The following is a 13372-nucleotide window of genomic DNA, read 5'->3' as shown; positions in this document are numbered from 1 at the left end:
AAGTGTCCTTCCTTATCCTTTTTGATAACTTTTAGTTAAAGTCAATTTTATTCAATATTAGAATGGCTACTCCAGCATTTTTCTTGGGACTATTTGCTTGAAAAATTGTTTTCCAGCCTTTTACTCTGAGGTAGTGTCTGTCTTTGTCACCGAGGTGTGTTTCCTGTATGCAGCAAAATGCTGGGTCCTCTTTACATATCCAGTTTGTTAGTCTATGTCTTTTTTATTGGAGAATCGAGTCTATTGATGTGAAGAGATATTAAGGAATAGTGATTGTTTCTTGTTATTTTTGTTATTAGAGGTGGAATTATGTTTGTATGCCTATCTTCTTTAGGGTTTGTTGCAAGAAGATTGCTTTCTTGCTTTTTCTAGGGTGTAGTTTACTTCCTTGTGTTGGATTTTTTCCATCTATTATCCTTTGTAGGACTGGATTTATGGAAAGATATTGTGTAAATTTAGTTTTATAATGGAATATCTTGGTTTCTCCATCTATGGTAATTGAGAGTTTTGCCAGGGCTGGCATTTGTTTTTTCTTAGGGTCTGTATGATATCTTCCCACAGTCTTCAGGCTTTCATAGTCTCTGATGCGAAGTCTGGTGTAATTTTGATAGGTCTGCCTTTTTATGTTAGTTGACCTTTTTCCCTTACTGCTTTTAATATTACTTGTTTTGTATATTTGGACTATTATGTGATGGATGTGATTATGTTTCGACTATTATGTGATGGAAGGAATTACTTTTCTGGTCCAATCTTTTTGGAGTTCAGGAGGAATTACTTTTCTGTTATAATCTGTTTGGAGTTATGTAGGCTTCTTGTATGTTCATGGGCATCTCTTTCTTAAGGTTAGGGAAGTTTTCTTCTATAATTTTGTTGAAGATATTTACTGGCCCCTTAAGTTGGGAATCTTCATTCTCTTCTATACCTATTGTTCTTATTATGTCCTAGATTTCCTGGATATTTTGGGTTAGGAGCTTTTTGCTTTTTGCATTTTCTTTTACTATTGTGTCAATGTTTTCTATGGAATCTTCTGCCCTGAGATTCTCTCTTCAATCTCTTGTATTCTGTTGGTGATGCTTCCATCTAAGATTCCTGATCTCTTTCCTAGATTTTCTATCTCCAGGGTTGTCTTCCTTTGTGATTTCTTTATTGTTTCTACTTCCATTTTTAGGTCCTGGATGATTTTGTTCAATTCCTTCACCTGTTTGGTTGTGTTTTCCTGTAATTCTTTAAGAGATTTTTATGTTTCCTCTTTAAGGGCTTCCACTTGTTTACCTGTGTTGTCCTGTATTTCTTTAAGAGAGTTATTTATGTCCTTCTTAAAGTCCTCTATCTTCATCATGAGATGTGATTTTAAATCCAAATCTTGCTTTTCCTGTATGTTAGGATATCCAGTAATTGCTGTGGTAGCAGAACTGGGTTCTGATGATTCCAAGTAGTCTTGGCTTCTGTTGCTCAGGTTCCTGTGCTTGCCCCTCACCAATTGGTTATCTCTGATGTTAGTTGATCCTGCTGTCTCTGACTGGAGCTTGTCTCTCCGGTGAGCCTGTGAGCCTGTGAGTCTGTGCTCTTTGGAGTGAGAGTGCTCCTGGCAGACCAGCTCTCTGTTGTCAGGTTTTGGCTCCAAGAGCTGTGGGACAGCCCCTGCTCTGAGTGCAGATGGAGACTGGAAGCTTCTTGTCGTAGGCTGCCCTGTGGCTCCTGAGCTTCGTGTGCTCCCTGGATGTCTCTCCTTGGACAATCAATGGGGAGAAAGTGGGGCCTTTCCTGTGAGCTGTGGGCTTAGGAGGGAGAGTGCTTCTGGCAGACCAGCTCACTGCAGGCAAGTTTGTGTCTGAGGGCTGTGGAACAGTCCTAGCTCTCTAAAAAGAATTTTTTAAATTATGTTATAATTATGCAACTTCACCTTCCCTTTGTCCCTTCAACCCTTCCCATTTATCCCCCTTTCTCCTTTCAAATTCATGTTCTCTTTTTGAATGTGTGTGTGCGTGTGTGTATGTATATGCACACATATGTTTCTGAATATGTACATAAATAAAACTTCAATCTATATAATATTACCTGTGTGTATTTGTTCATCCCAGGGGATAACCAACAGGGTAACTCTTCCTTGGGAAGACCATTTCTCCTGCTCTCAACATTCATCAGTTGCCTATAACTCTTTGTCTAGGGTTGAGGCTCCAAGAGATTTTCTTGTTTTTAAGTTTTCCACTGTAACTGACATTTATCTAGATTGCACTACTCTTCCCCTAAGTGTGTTGACTTGAATAGGAATGTCCTCTGTAGAGTCATATGTTTGAATGATTGGTCACACGGAATGGCACTACTAGGAAATGTGGCCTTGTTGGAGGATGTGTGTCACTGTGGGATGGGCTATGAGGTCTCAATTTTCAAGCTTTGTTTCAGTGGCTCACTCTTTTTTCCTGCTGCCTGTGGAATAAAGTGTAGAATTCTCAGTTCCTTCTCCAGCACCACATCTGCCTGCACAACACCATGATTCCTGCCATGATGATAATGGCCTAAACCTCTGAAACTGTAAGCTAGTCCCGATTAAATTTTTTCATTTATTAGAGTTACTGTGGTCATGGTGTCTCTTCACAGCAATAAAACCCTAAGATACCAACAAAGCCTCATTTTAAACAGTGCTGTGGAAAGAGACCATTCATAATTAAGGTAATAAAGGCATGATTAGACCTATGCTCTTGGGAATATCTTACATTTCCTAATTACCAACACTTTACTGGTGATGGTGTACATTTTATTTCTATGGTTTAGAATACATGAAACCTGTTTCTCTTTTTCTAGTTCTCATCTTTACAGAATACATAATACAAAAGGCTTATCAGGTTTACCAAATTTATTGACATTCGTATCCTTCTGTAGGTTTATGGAATATGTCATATCTATATTTTCCCAAAAAAGCAAAGACATTTAGCACTATAACACTCTATAATATTTAATGTCATATATTATGAAATTCTAGTTCCAGATAGTGTGCTATTACTTTTTTATATTACACATCAAGGATTAATAAGACAGGTCAACATTTCACTGGTTTATTTACCTGTCGATTCTTGCAACCCAGATTTTACTATTTTTTGATTCAGTTTTTCAATTGCTTCAACATATACTTAGTTCAGTTTTTTTGCAGAGCACTTGTAAATGGTAATCCTTCAGAGTCTTAGCAGGTCTGAATATCCTTTTTTTTAAAATCACAGTCTCATACATAAATGAATGTTGTGCTGGATAGAGAATGCCAAATTCAAAATTATTTTATCTTGAGACTTGGATGACAGCTTCTTTTCTTACAAACATCCAGTGACTTAGGGGTCCTTCTCTTTCTGAAGCTTTTAGGATTCTCTTAAGAGTTCTGAATGCATTATATGAATTCATCTACATATATGAGCCCTTAAGACATTCTTCCTGCTGAACACACAAAAGGATGTCATTCTTTAGCCCAGAGAAGTTTCCTCTCTTTTTTCCTAACCTTTGTTGAAACTGCATCAATTACCTCCTGCTCATAATACCTCAAATCATGGCTTAAAATAGTATATCTTTGCTTTTCTATTCTTAAATCCTATGTGTTAGCTGGGTGGCTCTTCTGCTGGTCTCACTTAAGGTCATGATGAGCCAATTGTGGTAGGCTAGGGTAGTCAGATGGAATGGCTGTCATGCTGAGATATATTCTTTACATGATTTCTTTGTAGCATGAAATTCTCAGGACAGCATTCAAATGATTGCACCTTCTGTCAAGTAATCAACTCCTCCCTGCTCCAGGAGGCAGATACTTGATAATATGCCTCTTTATTAATCATTTTATTTGTTTACATTTCAAAGGTTATCCCTTCCAAGAACCCTCCACCCCATACCCCTCTTTGCCTCTAAGAAGATTCTCACCCACCCACCAACCCACTCCCACCTCACCCCTCACCATCTCCCTTCTCTGGGGCATCAAGCATCAAGCCTCCACAGGACCAAGGCCCTCCCCTCTCACTGGTGCCAGATGAGGCAGTCCTCATCTAGACCAGCCCATGTATTCTCTTTGTTTGGTATTTTAGTCCCTAAGAGCTCTGAGGGGTCCAGTTAATTGATACTGTTGTCCATCCTATGGGGTTACAATCCCCTTCAGCTCCTTCAGCCTTCCCCTAACTCTTCCATTGGGGTCCCCAAGTCAACCCTACATACAATAGAGGGCTAATATCCAAATTATACAAAGAACTCAAGAAGCTAGACTCCAAAGAGCCAAATAACTCAATTTAAAAATGGGGTACACAGCTAAACAAAGAATTCTCAACTGAGGAATCTTGAATGGCCGAGAAGCACCTAAAGAAATGTTCAACTTCCTTAGTCATTAGGGAAATGCAAATCAAAACCACCCTGATGGTCTACTTTATGCCGATCAGAATGGCTAAAATCAAAAACTCAGGCAACGGCAGATGCTGGCAAGGATGTGAAGGATGTGGTGTTATTGCAAGCTGGTACAACCACTTTGGAAATCAATCTGGAAGTTCCTCAGAAAATTGGAAATAGCTCTACCTAAAGACCCAGCTGTACCATAACTCCTGGGCATCGCCCAAAAGATGCTCCAACATCACCTTTAAAAGAGAATGTTTGTTTGGGTTCACAGTTTTCAGCCCATTGTCTGTTGTTTTATTGCTTTGGAACCCATGGTAGCAAATGCATAGTAGAGTATGCTTACCTTATTGTGACCCAAAAAGGAAAGAGATGAAGAGTTTGGAGTCCTAATATCTATTCCAAAAGTACCTCCTCAATACCTCTTTCTTCCATTAGACTCCATCTCCTAAGAATCTGGGTAACCACCTCCCAGTGGCACTAAAGGCCAGTGGCTAAGCCTTCAATATTGAGAGGTGGCCGCCCACATGCCTAGGAGACAACAAAGGTGAAATTTGAAAAGTTCTTATGGCCTTTAAAATCACATAGCACCACAATTTCCTATTGATTTAATCACATTGTGTAATAACCCCAATTCAAGAACTGAAGAATAGACTTCAGAGCCCGAACTTGACAACAAGCATTGCAAAGTACTTTTTCTCACACTTAAACTCCCACAGATGCCCATTGACTCTTTGAAAACTGCTTCTGAAAAGCTGTTGGAATTTCTAGATTCTATCCCAGTGTATCTAAACTCCTCTCATTTTAGCCTAGACAGTGTAATAAACCCTCAAGATTATACTGAAGCACCTTATAATCACTTCTTGCGAGAGCATCTAGAAATGTCAGACCCCAGGCTATGGAATTAGACACATGGCCCATATGGTATTAAATACCCCCAAGTCCCTTCAGAATAATACAATAAAACTTCTCAAGAGAACTATGATTCTGGGATGGTGTTCAACTTGTAGAACATAGAGACAGAGAATCCCCTCTCACTCTCTGGTACCAATAACATTTTTATTTGCATAGAGATGTCTCAGTAAATGTCCACAAACGTATTTGTTCAAGAGAAAAAGGTGACATTTTCTTACTTAATCACATTACTTCTAAAACAACCCACAAACCTTTCAAATATATTCTCAAATATTTTTCTAGTTAGTTTTATGTTTCCCTTAGCTATTCCCTTTCATTCCAGTGTGGGAATTGGTAAAATAAGATAGTTTGCCTCATTCTCTACTTAGGGCAGAAAAAGCACATAGATTATTAATGGTAAGAGGCAATCAGGCTTTCAGAGATCTGGTTGCCTTTGAATTATCTAGACCTTATCTAAATTCTAAGTGTGCCTATGGCCTTGTGCTAATGCCCATGTGTTTAGTAATTGGCATATAGAAAGGAATCAAATAAATGATTGATGCCTAAATTGCAAAAATAAAATTGAGTTTAAATGCTCTCCCCTCATCATGTCTGCTATAATTTGAGGATCTAATGTGAGACACCCCACCAATCTCAGAAACCATTTATTTGGCTAACACTCATTGAATATCTACGATGTGGCAGCTATTTTCCTCAGATACATAGATCCACTAAAAACAAGACAGACGAAGCCCATAATCACAGTGTCAATGTTTTACTGGAAGAGGCACATGATGAATTAATAAACAAATTATCTGTCATATGGACCTTCGTCAGGAAACTGAAGAGACGGTTCAGCAGTTAAGAGTACTTACTGCTCTTCCAGAGGACCCAGATTCAACTCCCCTACCCATGTGGTTGTTCACAACTGTCGGTAACACCCTCCCACAGAGATACATGCTGGAAAAGCACCAATCCACATAAAATAAATTATAAAAACAATAAGAAAAGATGAGGAATCACCACGGCATGACAAGAACATCTATTTTAGACAGTGACAATTTCTTCCGCACTGTCCATGTGTTCGCAGTAAAGCCATGACTAAGGTGTTAGAAATATTGGTTTGTGCAGACTCTCTTTTTGATATGTCCTCATTTGGCCTTGCTTCTTTCTGCCTGCAGATAAATGAGGCATGAGTTCTCTGGAGCCATTTGTAATGTGGGCACTAATCCTGTAGGTTAAGGACACCACCCTTCGGGCTGGGGATTTAGCTCAGGGTAGAGCTTGCCTGTAGTGGGTCTGGTCCCCAGCTCCAAAAAAAAAAAAAAAAAAAAAAAAAAAAAAAAAAAAGAAAAGAAAAGGACACCACCCTTCTGATCTAAGTCACTTCTTTAAAGGCCCTATTCCACATACTGCTGTACTTGGAGCTAGGATGTTGACATATAACATTTGGGGACATTCAATCCCTAAGAACTCTATACCTAGGAAGTGCCATACGTGCAGCTTCGACTCAGAGATGTGTGGCTGTACAGCTCCCTCACTGTCTATCATGACGCAAGGTAACACCCAACTGAGCAAGATGCCCGAACAGTGAACAATGTACTACACAGGTACAAAGCATTAGCCCCAAGGATGCTGCTATTTCTAAGAACTTGACAGGAGCCAAATATAGCTGTCTTCAGAGAGACTATGCCAGAGTCTGACAAATACAGATGCGGATGCTGGCAGCCAACCATTGGACTGAGCACAGGGACCCCAATGGAGGAGTAAGGGGAAGTACTAAAAGAGATGAAGGGGTTTGCATGGCTGCATACGTAGCAGAGGATGGCCTTATCTGGCATCAATGGGGGGAGAGGCCTTTGGTCCTATGAAGGCTCAATGCCCCAGTGTAGGGGAATGCCAGGGAGGTGATGTGGGAGTGGGTGGGTGGGTGGGGAGCACTCTTAGAGAAGCAGGGGAAGGGGGAAAGAGATAGGGAGGTTGTTGAGAGGAAACCTGGAAAGGTGATAACATTTGAAATGTAAATAATTAAAATATCCAATTTAAAAAAGTCTCTTAAAGCACTAGAGTTTTGTTTCAGAACTTTGGGTATGATAAGTAAGCCTTAAGAAGTAAGAGATCACTATTAATCAATTTGATAATTATCAGAGGAAATGCTAATATGCAGAAGATTGGAATGATAGCCTCCAGGGAGCTGTAACACACACAGAGGCACATGCACACACACGCATGTACATGTACACATGCACACACTGCCTGTGTCTCCTACCCTTCCACTTGCAGCTGGTAGGAGATACTCGTCCAGTATCTCCCAAAGGTCTTGACCTTTAATATGATCAGGAGTAGATAGGACTTAACACATGAATCTGGCAGTAAAAGAAGAAAAACATTTAGTCCGTGACATTTCTCCCAGGGAAAATGAAGGTACCTATCTCCTGGAAGCCTTGAACAGGAAGCCACGGGACTTAATCCATCCCCACTGACTTGTTTTGTTAGCTAGGTGCAGTGTAGTGTAAAATGGTGGATATGTTGTTTAAGATGTGAGTATCTCGTGGAATTTGGATTCCAAGATTTTGAAGGACTGGGGATGTATCTCAGTTTGCAAAGTGCTTGCCTACCAGGCACAGGGTCCTGGGTTCAGTTTCCAATACCTGAAAAACAAGGCATGATGGTGTGTTGTGGGCCACACTGATCACAGCACTCAGGATTTGGAGGTATAAGTGTCAGAAATTCAAGGCCATTCTTGGTTACATAGTGAATTCTAAGCCAGCCTGCGCTATGTGAGACCTCATCCAAAAAGGGGGGCAGGTGGGGCAGGAACTGCTCGAACTTCACTTCTTCATGGCAAAACCTAGCTGGAGCTAAGCAGTTGCCTTACTCAGTATTGCCATTTCTTTCTTTTCTTCATTTCGTTTCTGAGAATATTTGACTTACGCTCTTGCAGTGCTGATATCTTAGGCTATGATCTCATATGTCATCAATTTCCCTTTTAGCACATCAATATTTTTCCATGGGTATCGTCTAAGAGTGGGGACTGAAATACCTATTCTACAAACAGACTCACTACGGGTCACAGATGTCTATCGACAAATAGTTGTTCTTTCTACACCTTTATCCAAAGAAGTCTCCTTAAGTGCCAAGGATATCGCACATCTGGCTGCACATCTGGTTGTGTCTCTTTCATGTAAATTGACCCAGAACAACCTTAAACATCTCTTCCACAGACTCATCGCCAGGTCACAAGCACAGTGTCCATCAAAGGCTTGTGCTTTCTACCTCCTTGTCACATGATCACCCTGCCACTGTATAGTCTTCAAATGTCAAAACAACAGCAGAATGCCAACCTGTCAGATGTGGTCGGGACTCACAGCAACAGTAGACGCTCTGATCACCAGGGGGAAAAAATCGCTATGACAATAGCTGTGTACCAAGTTCAAGGTTACAGTGAACCAGCCGCAAAGATCACACAAGTAGAATTTCTCAGGAGCAGTTTAAATAATTTGTGACAGAAAGTTAAGTGTCTGCTTGAAAAGGAAGACTTACAGTTTTATGCAAGCGACCTTTTTCTTACTGTGTCATCGAGGGTAAGGCAATTGGATCTCTCTGCATGGAAATAGATGCGACTGAGTGGTGATGATCCAGGCAAATCCCCTGTGTTCTCTCCTGACCTTGCTTGTCTGCTGTCAGTGACTCACGTGGAAGGTTCTGACAGGTGAGGAAGCCTCTAATCAACCTTATTCCCAATTTTCTAGTAAGGGATGATTTGTAAAAAAGTAAAATTTATATCATAAGTTATTTGAGGCAAGGGGTTGGGGATTTAGCTCAGTGGTAGAGCGTTTGCCTAGCAAGCGCTCTAGGCCCTGGGTTCGGTCCCCAGCTCTGAAAAAAAAGAAAAAAAAAGTTATTTGAGGCAAGAAGAAAGAAAGAAAGAAAGGAGGGAGGGAAGAAAGAAAGAAAGAAAGAAAGAAAGAAAGAAAGAAAGAAAGAAAGAAAGAAAGAGGGAGGAAAGGAGGAAAGGAAGGAAGGAAGGAAGGAAGGAAGGAAGGAAGGAAGGAAGGAAGGAAAAGAAGGAAGAGACTTTTGGTTCTAAGTCTCTCTCTTCTAAAACCAGACATCCCAATGTGAGGAAGCTCCCATTGAAAACTTTGCTTTTGAATTTTGGGACAAGCTCAACAATCTTGCCCTACTTGGCAAAGCTACATATAGCAAACTCTGTAAGGATGTTCCTAACTATAAGCTTATTCATAGCCATGGTCTCTGAGAGACTGAAGAGTTGCAGTTCCTTGACCAGGGCAGTCCTTCAGGAGCTACTTAGTAAGGAAATGTGTCAAGCTGGTTTCAAAGCACAAAGACCAAGTCATTTACACCAGAAATATAAAGGGTGGAGACGCTCCAACTGCTGGTGAAGATGCATGAATAAATTCAATCAGCTGTACATTTGGGAAAATAAAACTTTATTAAATAGAAAAGAAAAGAAAACTTTGCTTTTAGATTTAAAAGAGCTGACTATCTATACTCTTCTCCCAATGCTTACTTATGCTAGGGCATTGTTGCAGTAAAAAAACAAAAACAGATCGGTGGCTCTCTGCTAGCCACGAACTCTCTGGTTCTGGCTACCTGGCAAAATCATGGTTCTAGAAGTCCAGCAGCAGCTGACCTATCACGGCTCCCTGCCACAGACTCTACCCACACTCCCAGCAACCGCCCCCTGGTAGTTAAAGTATAAACTCCCAGTTACCCAATAAAATCAAGATTCAACAAACTTTAACCTAACAATCAGATTTATATGTTAAATTTTCAATCCACATTACATCCACACAATAAATTCACTGCCAATTAACAAAGATATAAACCACCCGCCTCGACAAGATAAAATTGACCTAGTCCACCTAGATCTGGGTCATCCTGCTCCATCGTCTCCATCTTGATCCCTTTCTCTCCTTCTCCTCCCTCCTGCCTAGACTTTTTCCCTGCCTACTCTTCCTTCTCATCCAATGATAGGCTTTGCCTTATCCCGGACGTGCCTTACTGCATAATGACATCATCCTACAGGGCATGAGGTTTACTGGGGGACACTGGGTGATGTAGACAAGGAGATTATATGTGGAGGTATCTGAAGGGGACCTGGACATCTATACCATAAGATAACCACATGCTTAAAAATAAATCACTCTCAATCATAAGATCCTAGCCTTCGTGCAATATCCAGATTCTAGCCAGTTTTTACTTGTGTGACTATTTAAATATCCTGTTGTAAGCATTGGGAAATAGAACAACTTTGGTGTAGCAATTAGGATCCAGTTTTCACAAATCCTAGGAGTGAATAATGATTCAATTTTTATCAAAACCCATCCAAAAATCCTAAAGAAAAAAGCAAACACTGAAATATTTATTAATTTTTTATTTATATAATGTCTATTTTCATCATTCAATATATTTATTGTATAAGCTTTTTACATTACTGTATCATTTTTACCACAGATGGTGTGGTGATTTGAATAAATATGGCTCCCATAGGTTCATGTATTCAAATGTTTGATCCTCAGTTGGTAGAAGGATTAGGAAGCCTTGTCGGAAGCCTGAGGGGGCACAGGTTTGAAGTTTCAAAAACTAAGCCATTTCCAGTTATCACTTCTCCACAATTGTCTGTCCATCTCTCTGTCCGTCTGTCCATCCATCTACCCACCCCACACATACCCACCCATCAGTTCATCTACTCATCCATCCATTCATCTACCACCCATTTGCCTCTCTCTGTGGTTGTCTCTGTCTCTCTGTCTCTCTCTCTCTTTCTCTCTGTGTGTGTGTGTGTGTGTGTGTGTGCGCGCACACACACACGAGCATGCACACATGTCCATGCATACTATTCATACATGTGTTTTGTGCATTTGTGTCTTCATTCGTCCACCATTTGCACTTTCCCAACTGAAGCGCCTCCCTTACTGTACCAGGTAAGAGCTTCCTTAAATGCTTGACTTTTTTTTCATTTTAAAAAGATTTATAATTACTGAGTCTGTATAGATTTTTTTTCTAAAATGTTCACTAACTTCTTAGGCCCCTCCAAAAATAAGTGTTTCATTATTTTAATATCTAAAATTGCTCAGAAGTCTGGATTTTCTCCCTGATTCTCCTCTTATATTCTTTCTCAGAACTACATGTAACACTGTCTTGAATATCATGGTTATTACTATATTGTCATCATAGCTTTGTATTATGTTCAACAATCTAACTAGATAAGCCTCTGGAAATAAGCCTATCAGATTATCAGATGCTGCATAATGATTGTATCCAGATGCCCTTTAGAATGGTTTTGCCAATATTTCAAGTCCCATTGAGATTTTCGTTGGGCTGTGGTGAAATGTATAAATTATTTAAAATATACAGTTTTCTTGCCAGGAACAGTTCCCAATTTTTTAATGTTCTTTTGTATGCCTCAGTAAAGTGCTAGCATTTTCTTATTACAAAAACATCAAACTCTAAATAAAATCCTTGTGCATTTTACATGTGAAGAATTCTTGTCAAAGGAATACTTTCTGATTTTTTTCTTCATAGTTACTGGTAGTGCTTAGGAAAACTACTGATTATTTTAAAGTATTTATTCTGTAGCAAAATAAAATTTTGGCTCTAGTTCCTCTTGTTTCTAGAAATATAATCAAATTGCCTATAACTATAACTCTCTCGTAATTTCCAACAGTTATAGATTATTTTGTGTTCTGTGTCATTGCTGAAAACAGTTGCAAGAGAGAGATATAATTTCAATGCTGAATATGATTTTGAGACTGATTTTCGCTATCCACTTGAGTAGAATATCTTCTATGAGGCAAGTACTAGAATAGAAGTCCTCAGAAGGATGCCTTTATGGCCCGATAGCCTCGTTCAGGTAGCCTATTGATGCATAATGTATTTAAAAAGAGTGTCTACAATGCACTCGAAACCCTGGAAAGTACATTAGACAGCAGTCAAGAGGTAGGAAATGTTAGTTCTAGAGAATAGAGGCTCTTTCGAACCTGCTGAAGCAGTGGTTCTCAACCTTCCTAATACTGGGACCTGTGACTACAACTCTTCATGTTGTGGTAACCCTCCCCAACTATGAAATTATTTTTGTTGTTACTTCATAACTGTAATTTTGCTACTGTTACAAATTGTAATGTAAATATCTGTGTTTTCCAATAGCCTTAGGTGACCCCTATAAAAGGGTCTGTCATTCAGCCCCAAAGAGTTCATGACCCAAAGTTGAGCAGCACTGTGCTCCAACAAGAATTTCATTAAAACAAAGCTTAGATGTGTTGCCAAATGTTTCTGAGAAAGAAATCTGAAATCAATCTCATAGAGGTTAGTTACAAAGCAAGAAAAAGCTGGAACCGTAACTCGGCTGGCAGAGTGTTTGTTTAGCATTCATGAAGTCCCGCGTGTGGTCCCTAGCACCGTTAAAACCAAGGAGACCAGGAGTGTAAGATCACTCTCAGCTACATAGAAAGTCTGAGTGCAAACTAGGCTTGTCATATCGTACCACCACACTGAAAATGCAAGTAACAAACTCCGGAAAGAAGAGTACTCAGGTAGAAGTACTGAAAGGTGGGGTCCATGACAAACAAACTAAGAAACAGATCTGACCATCCAGTGTTAGACAAAGCCACCATTAATTCCCATCTCACTTTATGGTCTATTTCCGTCATCCACTTTTGTACTCTCTAGGGAGCCTTATACATAAATATTTGCTGAGAATTCATTCACATTAAAATAGAATTTACATATCAGAATAACTACTTATTTTTTAAATATTTATTTACTTAACGTATATGAGTGCTATAATTGTATGTACATTTGCATGTCAGAAGAGGCATCAGATCCCATTACAGATGATTGTGATCCACCATGTTGTTGCTGGGAATTGAACTCAGGACCTCTGGAAGAGCAGTCAGTGCTCTAAACCCCTAAGCCATCTCTCCACCCTCTAACCTACTTATCTTTATAGATTAAGTTTTTAATAAACTCTGACCATATTAAAAAATGTTGGCTGGGACTGTTTCTCCATTAGTAGAATGTGTTTTCAACCAAGCCCAAAGTCCCAGGTTCGATCCCCGGTACTGGTGATAAATAAATGAATAGTATTAAGAAGCAAATTTAT

Source organism: Rattus rattus, chromosome 4, assembly GCF_011064425.1.
Source record: "Rattus rattus isolate New Zealand chromosome 4, Rrattus_CSIRO_v1, whole genome shotgun sequence".
Lineage (NCBI taxonomy): Eukaryota > Metazoa > Chordata > Mammalia > Rodentia > Muridae > Rattus > Rattus rattus.
This window is presented reverse-complemented; position numbering follows the sequence as displayed.